Source organism: Bidens hawaiensis, unplaced genomic scaffold (assembly GCF_021521415.1).
Source record: "Bidens hawaiensis isolate Kalapana, Puna unplaced genomic scaffold, B.hawaiensis_p1.1 tig00010669_1, whole genome shotgun sequence".
Classification (NCBI taxonomy): Eukaryota; Viridiplantae; Streptophyta; class Magnoliopsida; order Asterales; family Asteraceae; genus Bidens; species Bidens hawaiensis.
This window is the reverse complement of record NW_027491817.1, coordinates 585,704-601,443: the sequence shown is the minus strand read 5'-3', so window position 1 is coordinate 601,443 and position 15,740 is coordinate 585,704.

Sequence of the window (15,740 nt, the reverse complement as noted above, 5' to 3'; positions counted from 1 at the left end):
CCATTTTATGGTCAAAGAAGGCATCGTTCTAGGTCACAAAATTTCCCAAGCAGGATTAGAAGTTGATAGGGCCAAAATAGAAACCATACCCAAACTTCCACCACCAACTTCAGTCAGAGCCGTTACAGTTTTCTAGGTCACGTAGGATTCTACCGTCGTTTCGTAAAAGACTTTTACAAAATTTCTAGACCTAAGACCAAACTTTTAGAGAAATACGCACCATTCTTCTTCTCTGAAGAATGTGTTGAATCCTTTAACATATTAAAAGATAAACTTGTCAATGCACCAATCATGACTATACCCGATTGGACCCTTCCATTCGAAATCATGTGCGATGCAAGTGACTTTGCAGTTGGAGCCATAATCGGACAACGCAAGAAAAAACATTTTTACCCAATTTACTATGCTAGTAAAACTCTTAACGATGCACAAGAAAATTGTACCACAACAGAGAATGAGTTACTAGCAGTAGTCTTTGCCTTTGAAAAATTTAGATCCTACCTAGTTCTTTCCAAAACCATAGTTTACACCGACCATGCCGCCATACGTTACCTCTTCAACAAGCAGGATGCCAAACCCAGACTTATCAGATGGATTCTACTACTCCAAGAATTCGACATAGAAGTCAAAGGAAAAAAGGGAGCAGAGAATGTAGCCGTAGACCGTCTTTCACGCTTAGAATGCCCAACTTCTGAAGAAATTCACAAAGAATTATCAATGGTAATTTTCCACACGAAATTCTCATGCATATCCAAGCAGTCATGCAGGAAAAGAATGAAAGTCCTTGGTTTGCCGACTTCACAAACTATCTGGCTTGTAGAATCCTAAGAAAAGGGCTAACTCATCAACAACAGATGAAATTCTTCTCAGACCTTAAGTTCTACTTCTGGGAAGATCCATACTTGTTTAGGATAGGGGCCGATCAGGTTACTCTTAGGTGTGTATCAGGAAAGGAGGCCTTAGATATTCTCAAACACTGTCATGAAGGACCTACTGGTGGGCACCACGGTACCGTCACTACGGTCAGAAAAGTGTTTGATGCAAGATTTTTCTGGCCCACCATATAAAAAGACGTGTCAAAGAGCCGGAAACATTTCAGCCAAGAATGAGATGGCTCAAAAAGGCATTCAAATTTGTGAAGTTTTTTATGTATGGGGAATAGATTTCATGGGCCCATTTCCTAACTCATTGGAAATAAATACATTCTTGTAGCAGTCGACTATGTGTCTAAATGGGTAGAAGCACAAGCTCTTCCCACTAACGATGCTCGAGTAGTTGTACGATTTCTGAAAAAGTTATTCTCACGATTTGGTACTCCAAAAGCCCTAATCAGCGACAGAGGTACTCACTTCTGTAGTGCTTTAATGGACAAAGTCTTAGCACGATATGGAGTTCACTACGACTGGCAACGCCATATCACCCTCAGACCAGTGGGAAAATAGAGGTCTCGAACGAGGAACAAAAAGGATTTTAGAAAGGACCATAGGAATGAATCGCAAAAATTGGACATAAATGTTAGAAAACGCTTTATGGGCCCTCAGGACGGCTTACAAAACCCCATAGGAATAACACTATTCAAACTTGTTTATGGGAAGGTATGTCATCTACCCATAGAACTAAAACACAAAGCGTATTGGGCTCTGAGAGCAGTGAATTTTGATCTAATGTCCGCCGGTAAAAACCGAGAAGATCAAATCCACGAGCTCGAAGAACTAAGAGCATTGGCATATGAAAATTCTTGGTCTTACAAAGAAAAGACTAAACGTTTACATGGCGTCCATTTAAAAGTAAACAAGAAATTTCAAGTTGGCGACCGTGTACTATTATATAACACATGTTTACGTCTTTTCTCACGAAAATTGAAATCTCGTTGGACAGGTCCACATATAGTTGAATCAGTTTTTGATTATGGGACAGTTGAGATTTCAAATTCTGACGGCCACAAGTTAAAAGTTAATGGACATCAATTAAAACCATACATCGATGGACCATTGTCTCGGAGGTACTAATCCTCCACCAGAACCGATGAACATATTGGAAGTAGGGTCAGGCCAAGACCCTGATTAAACTAGGCATTGTAAATAGAAATAAAAATAAAAATAAAAATAAATAAATAATAATAAGTTTCAGTATTATTATGATTTGGATGTTTTTGGTTTATGCGGTTTTTATTATTTAGGTACACTACAGGAAAACGGACGAAAAACAGGGGACACTCGGTCAAAATTTCGTTAGCCCGTAGGGAAGTTCCTTCCCAGATTACCCACCATACTTTATATGAATCTTTTTACGAGCTTTTTTTATGAATCTTTTCACATTGAGGACAATGTGAGATTCAAGTGTGTGTGGGGGGGATTACTTGACCAATTGCTTGCTCAACTAATTATAAGGTTCTCTAATAACAAAGTTTTTATAGCAAATAAAGACTATTTTTATATAACAAAACCCAAAGCATATCCAAGAAAATTTTTTGCAAATAACCAACTAAAAAAATCTACTATAAACTAAAAGTGAAAAAAAAAGTAAAAAGAATTTTTGTAATACTGAGAAGAAATTTATGCAAAATATGGCGTTTATACCCAATTCCTCAGTTACTGTGAGATAAGCCTCATGCCATATAAATATTTTTTTCGGAAGCTTTGAGCGAGTCACATGTTTCGTGTGATTTAGAACTTGTCGCAATTATTCATTTCAAGACCGCACGAAGCGTTGTATAAGGAAGAATGTAATATTGTCACAATCCCATCAAACCATTCTTCAAATCACAAAACCCAAAAACCTTACAAAACCTTACCATACAATTTATCCCTCTCACCGGTAAAATACAACATTGGTTTTTTACCGGCAGACCCTAAAGAACTGGAAATGCATTCTTTTTATTTCAATTTCCTTTGCTGCATACATTTAGCAAAACCTAGGTTGCCTCCAGAACTTAGAGAGAGAATCTTTTTCTTTAACATTGAGGTGAGGAAAAAGTGGCACCAAGACGAACAAAGGCCACAATTTTGTGGAGTTTCCAAAAGCACAATGAAGAGAAGAGCAAAAAGATACGAACGATGCTTAGGTTGTGGAAACTGGTCTCACGAACGAAGATGTAAAAAGAAGTCAAACTTAGTCTCAGCATTAATATACCGAAATAATGAGGGTGGGGGCTATTAGGCTCAAAGCCGAACGATCCATTAGAGTTGGGAGTTATGTTCAGAGCATGACTGAGGAAGAACTTATCCACATCCTCGACAAAACTGGTCTTGACGATCTAACCTTAAAAGAGTCACTACTTAAAAAAAATTAGCAATCGGGGGAAAGGAGCTAATTGTAACATCCTAAAATTTTAATGATGAATAAAGGAAGTTATGTTTAGTGATTTCGCGTAATTAATTAATATCGGGTAAGGAGCGGGTCTTGGACTTGGATTAATTGAGATGGGTTAGATGAGAATGGGATTTCAGGGATATAAATACCCCCAAAACCCCAAAATACCTTCATTTCCATCATTTTCCTAAAAACACTCCATAACATACACACCACCTACAACCGCCGGCGGCAGCCGAGGAGAGGGAGAGCGAGGTCCGAGAAAGAGAGAGCGGTTGGTTGTGATTAAGCAAGTAAACGAGATCCAAACAAGCCCAAAAAGGTATGGTTCTTGATCTTTGAAGTTTAAAGATCCAAGCTTTTTAGTGTATAAACGACCGAAAATGGCCGGGTAGCGTAGTGGGTGATATTGAACCATAGCAAGGGTGTTAAAATCGCTCGAAATGCCTATCAGAAGCTAAAACAGCGGCTGTCTGGGCAACTTCGCCTTCATCTGGGCAACTTCGCCTTCATCTGGGCAACTTCGCCTGCAAAGCGATGAACTTCGCCTGCAAGCCAAGTTCGCCTGATGAACTTCGCCTGCAAGCTAAGTTCGCCTGATGGCAACTTCGCCTAAAGCTAAGTTCGCCTGATGGCAACTTCGCCTAAAGCTAAGTTCGCCTGATGACAACTTCGCCTAGAGCTAAGTTCGCCTGAGGCTTAACTTCGCCTAAAGCCAAGTTCGCCTGATGACAACTTCGCCTAGAGCTAAGTTCGCCTGAGGCTTAACTTCGCCTAAAGCCAAGTTCGCCTGATGACAACTTCGCCTAAAGCTAAGTTCGCCTAAGGTTTAACTTCGCCTAAAGCTAAGTTCGCCTAAGGTTTAACTTCGCCTAAAGCCAAGTTCGATTAGAAAATAAATTAAAAATCTAATGAAAAATGTGTTAAGACAGTTAATGGAAATAAAATTTTTCCAAGCTGACCTGGCAGCTCGACCCCAGCCAGGGGCTCTGCCCCTTGGACCCTGCTAGGGGTTGCCGCCCCTAGACCCCGCTGCCAGGGGCGCTGCCCCCGGACCCCCGTTCGTTGTGGGTCATATAAAGATAGACATACATTATGAGAAGTGATAGTTAATTGATATGTATACTTGTTATACAGTCAGCCGTGCACAACTGAAGAAAGGAATTACGATTAACGGTGAACGTAACCGTGTTCAGGTGAGTTTCTAGCCCCATTCCTTGTTATGTTTTCGGGGCTGTGTGCATACTTGATGTGTTGTTAATACATTTATCCTAAGTGATAAGTGTATGCCCTATATGATATATGTGTTATGTAAGAATGATTGCTTGATGGTACGTGAACGATCTTCGGATATTGCACGTACTGTCAGGTTGTAATGTTAAGTATAAGGTAAATATGATATGTATGCTTATGCGTATGAACGTGATAGAGATAATAAAAGAAGGGAATAATGATGTATGGTTGTATGGTTACGAAAAGGGTACCGAGCCCTAATAATACTCGAGGTATGATGTATGGTTGTATGGTTACGAAAAGGGTACCGAGCCTTAATAATACTCGAGGTATGATGTATGGTTGTATGGTTACGAAAAGGGTACCGAGCCCTAAAATTACTCGGGGATAATGTATGGTAACGAAGAGGGAATCGAACCCTACTAATATTCGAAAACTAGGGACCAGACCCTTATAATATCTGTGATGTTAGGGACCAGACCCTTATAATATCTGTGATGTTAGGGAATCGAACCCTTCTAATATTCGAAACTAGGGACCAGACCCTTATAATATCTGTGATGGTAGGGACCAGACCCTTATAATATCTGTGATGTTAGGGAATCGAACCCTTCTAATATTCGAAAACTAGGGACCAGACCCTTATAATATCTGTGAGGTTATAGGGCGAAAGGCTCTTTAAAACGTATGATTATGTATGTAAAGAAAGTATGAAGGTAAAAATGAAAGTAAAAGCACTTAAGTGTGTATGAAAGAAAGTTAGGAGGTTAAGTATGAAATGTAAAGAATGTATTGTATGATTATGTGATTAACTAGAACTCACTCAGCGTAGCTGACTTTTAGTATGCACGCAGGTGAGTAGGATGAGACAGCTGGCTTGAGCGGGGACACATGGCAGAAGAATAAGAGCCTGGCATCTGAAGACTTACGATGTTTTAATTTTAATGTTTTAATGTGAAAGACAAAGGATGTTTTGAGACAAGTTATGAAATATTGTAATGTTTTATGAAAGTTTTATATTCCGCATAAATGTTTTAATTAACTCTGATATTTAGAACTGTGTTTATGAGTAAATCCAACACGAAAGTAGGGTTACCGGTAACGGGGCCTTACACTAATCGTTGAAGACATCTTAAGACTCCAGATAATCAGCAGAAGTTGTATTTTACCATCCTCATTAACCTAAACCCTTGAACCGCCACAAAATACCAAATCCCTACTCACACAAAACAACCCATACAACCTTCTAATCTATGCAACCCTTCACAAAGGTGGAGATTTGAAATTGTTACAAGCTTATTTTTCATATGTTGCATTTTGACTAAGAGTGTTCACATATATACATCACAGGTATGATCATATATAAAACCGAGTGTGAGTGAACATTGTGAGAACGTGATGTTTTGCATAAACGGAAACTCATAAAAACAAAATCACCTTTTTATATATCACTACATATATTCCTATGATTTATGGTTGGATATTTTATTCCTATTTTCTTGGAAATCTTTTGGGGATGTTTAAGCTATGGTCCAAACTTGCTATTATTAGAGAATATTTATCAGTAGCTTGCTTGAGAACAAGCAAGGTTCAAGTGTGGGGATGTTTGATGTATATAAAAATATACATCTTTTTAGCATCAAATAATCTCTAAAAACTTCTACTTCTATCGTATAATATTGTTAAAATAACTACTTATCATGTTAAAATGTATTTCCAGGTGAATCCAAGCCTCAAACGAAGAAACGAATGAAAAGCCAAAGAAAACCCAAGAAAACAGAAAAACATGGGCCTGTGCTTCAGAAAGCATGGGGTTGTGCTTCTGGAAACACGGGGCTGTGCTTTTGAAAGCACTGGGTCGTGCTTACCTTTCAGAAAAGACAAAAATCTACAAGAAAAGATAAAATAGCGGACAACTAGACACGGGGCCGTGCTTCAATGGACACGGGCCCATGGTCACCTTTCAGTAACGACAAAAAGAATTAGCACATGTCATTAAAAAGCACGGGGCCGTGCCTCAGGATGCACGGGTCCGTGCTTACCTTTCGGAACGACAAAAAGAATTAGCACATGTCACTAAAAAGCACGGGGGTGTGCCTACGTAAACACGGGGCCGTGCTTCTCACTCCAGATTGCCTATAAATAGTGGCTCATATTGCACTCATTTGGTGTGCCTTGAAGAGAGTTCTATCCGGTTTTCACTTATAAAAACACACACTAACACTCACATTGAAGACCTAGTGAAGAGTTTGAAGGCTTGGAGACCATCATCATCAACTATCATCATCATCCATCATCATCATCATCATCATCATCATTAAGAAGGAAGATTCATCCACATTTGGTTAGATTGTTCTAGTTTAATCTTGTGTTTGTTATCATCACCCATTCTAATATTCATAACTATGCTCACTATGAGCTAAACCCGAAAACCTATGAAGAAGCTTTGTTTTACTTGATGATTATGTAAACATGTGGTTTAGTTTGGTAAAGTACATGGTTATTTTGCAATTATCCATTGATGAAGAAATATTTTATCACTTTAATCTAATACACTAAAGTTGATGACTAAAAAGTCATTCATGTTTATTCATTTTCTTGGAAACTGGAAATGGTAAAAAGAATACTTTGGTAATTTATTCAAGATAAAACATGGATCTCTACGTTGTACTTAGAAAAGATGAGATATAGATTATGATCTATTTCTCTAGTTTTGATAATTCTAAAATGACATTGTTAACACGATTGCTTAGGTTATCATGCTAGTTAAAGAAATCATATGTTAATCGAATGTGTAATTATAGCCTAATCTAATCAACCAAGGAGAGTTTGTGTGAGTTAACGACAACCACTCTAAGTTGTTAGGATTTGTATTTGAGAAATCGAAGTCAATTCTAATCATTCTGCTTTCCCAACTGCTTGTCTACTTAAATTGACATTCTCGGGTTAGCATACTATTAAGCATAGGATGAACTTGAAAATATGCATGCTATTATTCATTATGTCATAGAATGTATTCACTCAAAAATGAGGTTCATAGTCTATCATATATTATTAGGATAAGTCTACCACATGTTTAACTAATAATCTTCAAGGAACAATGGAGTGGATTCTAGATATTAGATGGTAACCTTCATATAATTGAACTACTTGTTTAGAATTTCTCATCTTGGTCACCTATATATTATATATAAATATTTATATTTTATAAAAAGTTCAAAAATTAACCTCAAAATGATTAAGACATCCGATTAAAGTAAAACAACGATTTATTCTTAGAAACATTGGTGTCCACGGATCGATACTTGGTTCTTACCAATACTATTCTACGTACACGATAGGCACACTTGCCTATTTTGTGTGTGTTTAGTCTTTGTAGAAATCACTTTTATAAATTTAAAACACAATATTGTGCAAAATCTCAAATCATCACATCCATCATATTTTAACCGCAACGCACACAGCACATCACTAACCTCATGTAATATGATGATACAGTAGTGCACTCTTCTTGACCCAAAATTAAATGAAAGTAAATCTAAAATACACGTATTAAAAAAATTAATTTAATTTATTAAGATGCTAATGCATGCTGGAACTTCATATGTGTACATACCTACTTCTCAATTAGTTTACTCATCCACCTCTTAGCAATCTTATATTTTCTCTGCAATCTACAACATATTAAGTTTCTTTAAAATTGAATTTATCTATGTACATGATAATATACATGTTAAAAAAACCAAATATTGATATGTTATCAAAAACCTTTTTTTGGCAATAAAGTATACAAAATTAACTAGTTAATGAAACAAAAAACTGACCCATTACCGGTTTAGTTTGACCAGATTATAAATCCTTTTTTTGACCGTTAACGAACCAAAACTATGACCCACTGCCCGGTTAAAATTTGTGCAGACATTATAAAATTGTGTTCTCGAGTGTTTTTGAGAGAGAATTAGACAAATATGCTAAACGGCAAAAATACCATTGTTTGATCAACTTATGTATACAAACTCAAGTACCTTAAAACTCATGAAGTTACCTTTCAAATCTCAATCAAATTTTTAGATAAATAAATTTAAAACCCAAAAACAACAAGATAAAAACGACAAAAAAGAATTAAAAAGGGACAAAACGAAAAGAATATCGTTGTAGTAGCAAAACTCTTAAAAAGATTTAAGTAACTCCGAATCAACTTTCAATATTTTATTTGCGCCAATAATAACCATCACCTTTTTAGTCAACGTGTCCCTAAGCTCAGGAAGGCGTCCATGTCACAACCCAATCTACGGCGAAAAATGCTGGGGTGTGACAATATTGAATCATAGCTTATAAGAAACAAAAATGATTACAAGTGTCAATATCTAAATTATTTCAATTCATATATCAATCAAATACACAAAAACATAAGCATTGTCTTATAGGAAAAAATAACATTAAAATCAAAACTTAAAAATAAATCTTGTTCTTAATTCATATGATCAATGATCTCAAAGGGTGGTCGATGTCGAAAGGTCAATCAAAAACATTTGTAAAATACCTTTACTAGTTAGGGCAAGTAAGGTGTCGAATCCACATGGAATCAGTGGAAAGTGCTAATCAAGTTCAATACTTAATAATTAATTAACTAAGCGGACAAACGATGTCAAGCGGTTTAAATAGTAATTTGTAAACAATTATATGAAAATAACCAAACTCCAGGGTTCGGGTTTTGCAACAAGTTAAGGAATTGATAAACTTCTTTGGACGGTTTCTTATAAAATATGTAAATCAAAAGACTTAACTATTGGCTATGTTGATTGTCAGAACTGAATCCGAACAATTGACACGGCTTAATGAAAATCTAATTGATAATAGATTTTACTTATTGAAACACAAAATCAATAATATGGTTAATGATAAACAGGTCAATGACGAAAGAACTTAATCCTAATTGTTGATGACCACAAATCAATAGCTGACAAAAGATTAAGCAATCAATATATAAAAACGTTTAAGCACATAAGCAAACACAAAGAATTGATCAACCGAATGATTAACCAAATCCAAACCCAAAGTTAAAGTTTAGAATATCAAAACCTAATCATGCAACTCAACCCTACACCCGGAGATGGTTATGAAGCCTTTAGCCTTGCATCTTGATCTTCATGCTCTTGATGGTTGTGTGTAGGAATGATTTCATGGATCAATTGGATGATTCCAGTGTGTTATGATGGTGGAATATGGCCTCCAAGAAGTCCCTCTCCTGATAATTATTGAATGATTTCGATATTAGGGTTTTTGGGGCTTAAATATGGGAAAAATCACCAAAATCAAAATTTCCGTCAGACCAGACCGTAAGCTACGCTCTGGCCACCGTAAGCTACGGTCTGGTCAATCTGCCTTACGGTCCAGCTAGGCCAAAACTGTTTTCTTCATAAAATCTTCGTTTCAACTCCATTTTCCTCCCTGTTTGCGGCCACATCTTCGTATTTCAATTCTCTATCATCTCATAGATCAACAATTTCATTTACACTCCATCATGAATGCTCCAAATTAGCTTCTTTAAGCTCCGTTAAGCTCCGCACACCTGTAAACATAAAACCTATCAAAGTATTTGTGTTCGATACATATAAACAAGTAAAACACACAATATAAAACACTTAAAGCATGTACTTTTACCCACACATCACATCCCCACACTTATCATTTGCTTGCCCTCAAGCAAACTCTCATGCAACACATACACCTCGATCGACGGTTCATCAATTATCAGTATTAATACTAGTGAGGTATAAGGTCATACCTAATTCCCAAGAACTGACACTGTCAAGGTTGATAACCCACCAAATAATTTAGTGATACATTTTAAAACTAGGAAACCGCCCAAACGAGTGTACTTTGTTTCCGGTTAAGGCACACATGTTCATACCCCTCATAATATAACATCTCTCCTCTCGGTTTAATATCTGGACCAACAAAAAATGTGCTAGTATCTCTCTGCCCTCAATACCGAGTATGAACACAATGTAATAAGCTTGGTAGCAAGTCATATCTCCACCCATTACCCACCGGTTGCATAGAGAAAAGAACTAAGGGTTTTGCTGTGGCTTAGGTTAGGGTGCGGAAGTGGATTTATTTAGTGACTTATGGTGGATGAAACCCAATTTATTGACACACCAACAAACAAACGAACAAACAAACTCATTAACTATTATTTACAACCAATAACGACTTTAAACACGAATTCTTTTTGAGTTTTTCTTTAATTTTTCTTTTTTTCTTTTCATTTTTTTTATTTTTTTTCATTTTTTTTACTGACAAATACTAACATCAATATACACAAACAACTGACCCGAGACATACGTACATTGTGTACTATGCTCGACAAACAACTTAAATACAACTCTTAACATACCAAGTTTCATCCACAGGGTTAAAACAAAAGGCCAAGGCTAACACGACTTGTAATGTGGGTTTAAACAAACGAAAGGGAAAATGCACAAATTTGGCTCCTAAGGGATAATGTAGGGTAGGGAGTATTATTTTTTTTATAAGGCCAATATAAAGTAGGTTTTCTACAGTCATATTTCTCCATACAGGTGGTGGTATTAAGATCTCGAAATGCATGAGACAACCAAGTTCTAGATATCATGGACATACCGGTTACTCTCGATAATGACACTCAAATGACATTTGTATATACTATATATTATATGTGTATTATATATAAGGCAAATCTTACACACGTACCGGAGGAATTAGGCTGCCGACATGAAACATGTGTACATGTCCCCATGACTCGTTATCCCCATCTAAACGGTTCATTTTAACTGTCCATTTTTTGAAAAACATTTGCATGGGAAGACTTTCGAGAAGCTTAAAAACTGACCATGACCAAAGACCTCTACTTGGCATTAATACTAACAATTAACAAATTACAATTTCGGCTTTTGCGCACAATCAAGCTACTCTTAAGGCTAAAAATTTTTAATTTCTCCATATTTTTCCATCCCCACACTTGAGATTTACATTGCCCACAATGTAACTCAGATTTTCAAAAACAGATGCAAACACAGGATATTCATACCAATTGCAATTCAAATGACAACCAATTGCCCATCTTCAGATTTAAATAAAGTTGCATACCATTAAACGAAACACATAAAGTTTTTAAACATAAACATAGACACTAACACCAACCACATGACCCAAAAATTCATCACGCCACCCGACCACCCATAACACAATTATTAAACAGTCAACAAAACATAAAAGATAGATAGAGAGAGACACGTGGACCTGATCAGCGAGTGCTCAAAAATATGGAGGTTGCGGGTCACCTTAGATAGACCTCATAGTGTCCATGACACCAGAGAAGTTAAACACGTCTGACGAGCTTCCCGCACCAGCATTCTGAGCTGCATCTGCACGAGGATCCACCCACCTCGAATGATGAATCTGAGGTGGTGGATAGTGTGTACTCCCATCAAACTGCCCCAAAGACGATTAGTCAATCATCGGTGGATTATCCACCACCGGCTCACCCCGATGCCACACTGTATGTGCCCGACTCTGGCGATCATCCTCATATCGATCATTGATTTCTTGCTGCCAGTTGTACGCGTGGGTATGATTCCACGACTCCATTCGATCATATAATCTCCGGGTCTCTCTCTGCTGCATCTCTGCGTTCCGATTCTGTTGGTCAAATATGTACTGAAACTCACTGCCCCAACTACCATAGACCGGTTTCCTCGAAGTTTGTAACCAGTCAACCATTCCTGCATCATCTTGCACCATCTCGTGTGGAAGTTGAGTCGGGACATGTTGTGGCTGCCCCGATGAACTCCCCCCTTGATCACTTCTCACTGCCGGTCGTGGAGTTGGATGACCCCGACTAGCCAGAAAAGACATATACAGTTCCTCAATCACATTCTCACCATGCCCATTCTTCAATGCCTTCAGCTGCACTTGTGTATCAAAGTGTTGGAGATAAACATATCCTCCTTCCTCATGGTACATCAAACTCTCTTTCTGCAACTAATCGTTATCAAAAGGACGCAGAAACTTCTCAACAGTTGGTGTATCCGCTCGAATCGCTCCCTTTGCCTTCAACAAAGCTGTAATCAACCGACAGTGTGGGATAATTAACTTTAACTTCGTTTCTCTTGCCCTCCAGATATTCATCATAACCAAATAACAGTACGAAATCTTTGGTGTACCCGTCATCAATGCATGCAACACCGGAATTTCCCATTTTCAGACTTGAGTTTTGTCGCCCCGCTTCGGCATTACATTAAATACCATCACACTCAATAGCAACCTTGCTTGCAACTTCAGATTGTTTTTAAGCATCGTATGGGCAAGTCCCGGTTTAAAAAGATCCAATTTCATTCCCTCATACAAAGGATGTTTATCCGGGTTTTACATACAACTCGTCTTCCGAAGGATACACATACTCTCCTGATGGCTTAGAATCAAATGGAGCTATCCTCCGCAAAGTATCCAACGACATAACCACCTCCTTATTGTTAGCCTTCCCAATCAACCTCATAGTTTTGTACGGATTATCTCCCCAATAAACTCTCAACGAGGCAACCCACTCTTGAATCGCCTCCATGTAAATTCTCTTATCTTCATTATCATAACACTTCAATGCTGCCTCCCAACCCAAGTTTTCAAACATGGTTATGATACCAAACGGCCTCAATAGATTCTGTGAAACCCGCTTCTCACACATAAACCCATTTATCTTGTTTTTTAGTTTTGCTATCGCATCATTATACAACTCTGCTTGCCAATGCGGATCCATTCCCGATAATGGACCCCCACCCCATATTGGCTTAAGGGGGGGGGGGGCGCCATTCCCTCATCTTCGTATGGCTCCTGCATGGGCTCATCCTCATCCTCATAATCCTGCAAAATTAATCTTCTTTTGGGCAAAGGTGGTGGGTCAGGCGACGATGAGGCAGCCTTCCCTTTGTTCAGTGGCGGGTTTTTTCTAGTATCACCGGTCCTTCCCATCCTACACAATCACAATCAAGCAAACAATGCAAGTCAATTAACATGATAAATCTTCCAAATATCCCCACACTTGTTGTTGGTTATGGGTGTATGACTCGTTAATTCAATGTTTATAAAACCACTTCAAACTCGAACTTGTAAAGGTTGGTCTATGTCATTAACCCAACATGCTCCATTAGTTAAATAAGCATTAATCACTTTATTACCAATTTTCATCTTGCAAAATTTCAACAAGCCATCATAACCAAATAATTATAACCCATAACACCCATAAACTAATCCCTTAACAAATCTACTCATACAAGTGTGGAGACATTATCACCATAACAATCCCTAACCTCAATCAATATGCATAAAGTAAAACTTCAACTTTATCACAAACCTTAGGCTTCATCAAATTAAAAGTAAGTGAAATACATACCTTGTTAGTGATGAAAGTTGATGCCCTAATCTTCAATTACAATTAAAAAAAACACTTAAACTTGAAAATCCCCAAACTTGATTGTTAGGGTTCTTCACACCCTCACGAATTCGGCAAAAAATCGAGCAACAATTGTTGAAAACCGACACCACAGGTAAGTTCCTCTCGAAAAATTAATGAGTTTAGGATCCGAAATCAAGAGATTTGGGTAGGAATTGAAGGAGTTAGGATTGTGGGTGTTTGGTGTTCTTGGTTGGAAGAGAGGAAGAAGATGAAGGAGAGAATAGAGTTGGTAAAGTGTATGGAGGAAATCAATTTAATCTTTATGTTGTTATTTAATATTTATTTATTCATTTTTTTTTGTTTTTTTTTATCGGAAATCAGAAAACCCCCGACCGTAAGCTACGGTCGGGGTAGCGTAAGCTACGGTCGAGTGGAGCCAATAGGTACCGTAAAGCAGTTTGCACAAACCGTAGCCTACGGTCCGACCGTAAGCTACGGTCTGGAGACCGTAAGCTACGGTCAACGGAATTTTTTTTTAATAAAAAGATTAATAAAAACAAAAATAAAAACACTCGGGTTGCCTCCCGAGAAGCGCTGAATTTAAAGTCTACAGCCCGGCGTTACCTGGCCCTTATCACTCGGCTGAATATGATGGTGCAGTAGCTATAAAGCTCACCACCGACTCGTGTATGCTCTTATTGAAGTCCGCATCTTCCAAATATGGTTTCAACCGATGCCCATTCACTACCTGCCTTAGGTGATCGTCAAAATCTTCAATTTCGACCTCACCAAACTGACCGACACGCTGCACCTGATACGGTCCCATCCACTTACTCTTTAACTTACCTGGGAACAGTTTTGCTCTCGAATTGTATAACCAAACCCGTTGTGCTTCTTCAAAAGTTTTCCTCTTAATCTTTGCATCATGCACTTGCTTCATCCGATCTTTATATGCTGACGCGCACTCATACGCTTCATCCCGCAACTCCTCTAGCTCACATATATTCAACTTTCTTTCTTTACCTGCACACTCATAATCTAGATTAACATTTTTCACGGCCCATAAAGCATGATGGGAGAGTTCCACAGGTAAATGACACCCTTTCCCGTAAACCAACCGATAGGGGTGGTACCAATAGGTGTTTTAAAAGCAGTACGGTAAGCCCATAAAGCATCGTTTAGTTTTGTTGACCAATCTTTTCTATCAGGTCTTACCGTTTCTTGTAAAATTTCTTTAATTTTTCTATTAGATACCTCCACCTGACCACTCGTTTGAGGATGGTATGGTGTGGCTATTCGGTGGTTTACACCATACCGTTTGAGTAATTTGCCAAAATTAAACTTTTTAAAATGGGAACCCCCATCACTAATAATAATGCGAGCGACGCCAAATCTCGAGAAAATATTTGATTGGACAAATTTACAAACAACGGCATGGTCATTTGTTTTGGTGGCGATTGCTTCAACCCATTTTGAAACATAATCAACCGCCACCAAAATATAGTAATTCCTGAAGGAGTTTGGGAACGGGCCATAAAATCAATTCCCCAAACATCAAAAATGTCCACAACGAGGATTGGTTGCATGGGCATCTTGTTCCTCCTGGAAATGCTACCTAACTGTTGACATCTCAAACAGTTCTTAGCATATTCTGCTGCATCTTTAAATAAACTAGGCCAATAAAAACCACAAGCTAAAATTTTATGACCCGTTTTCTGCCCGCTGAAATGTCCACTGCATGCGAGTGAGTGTGCGTGTGACA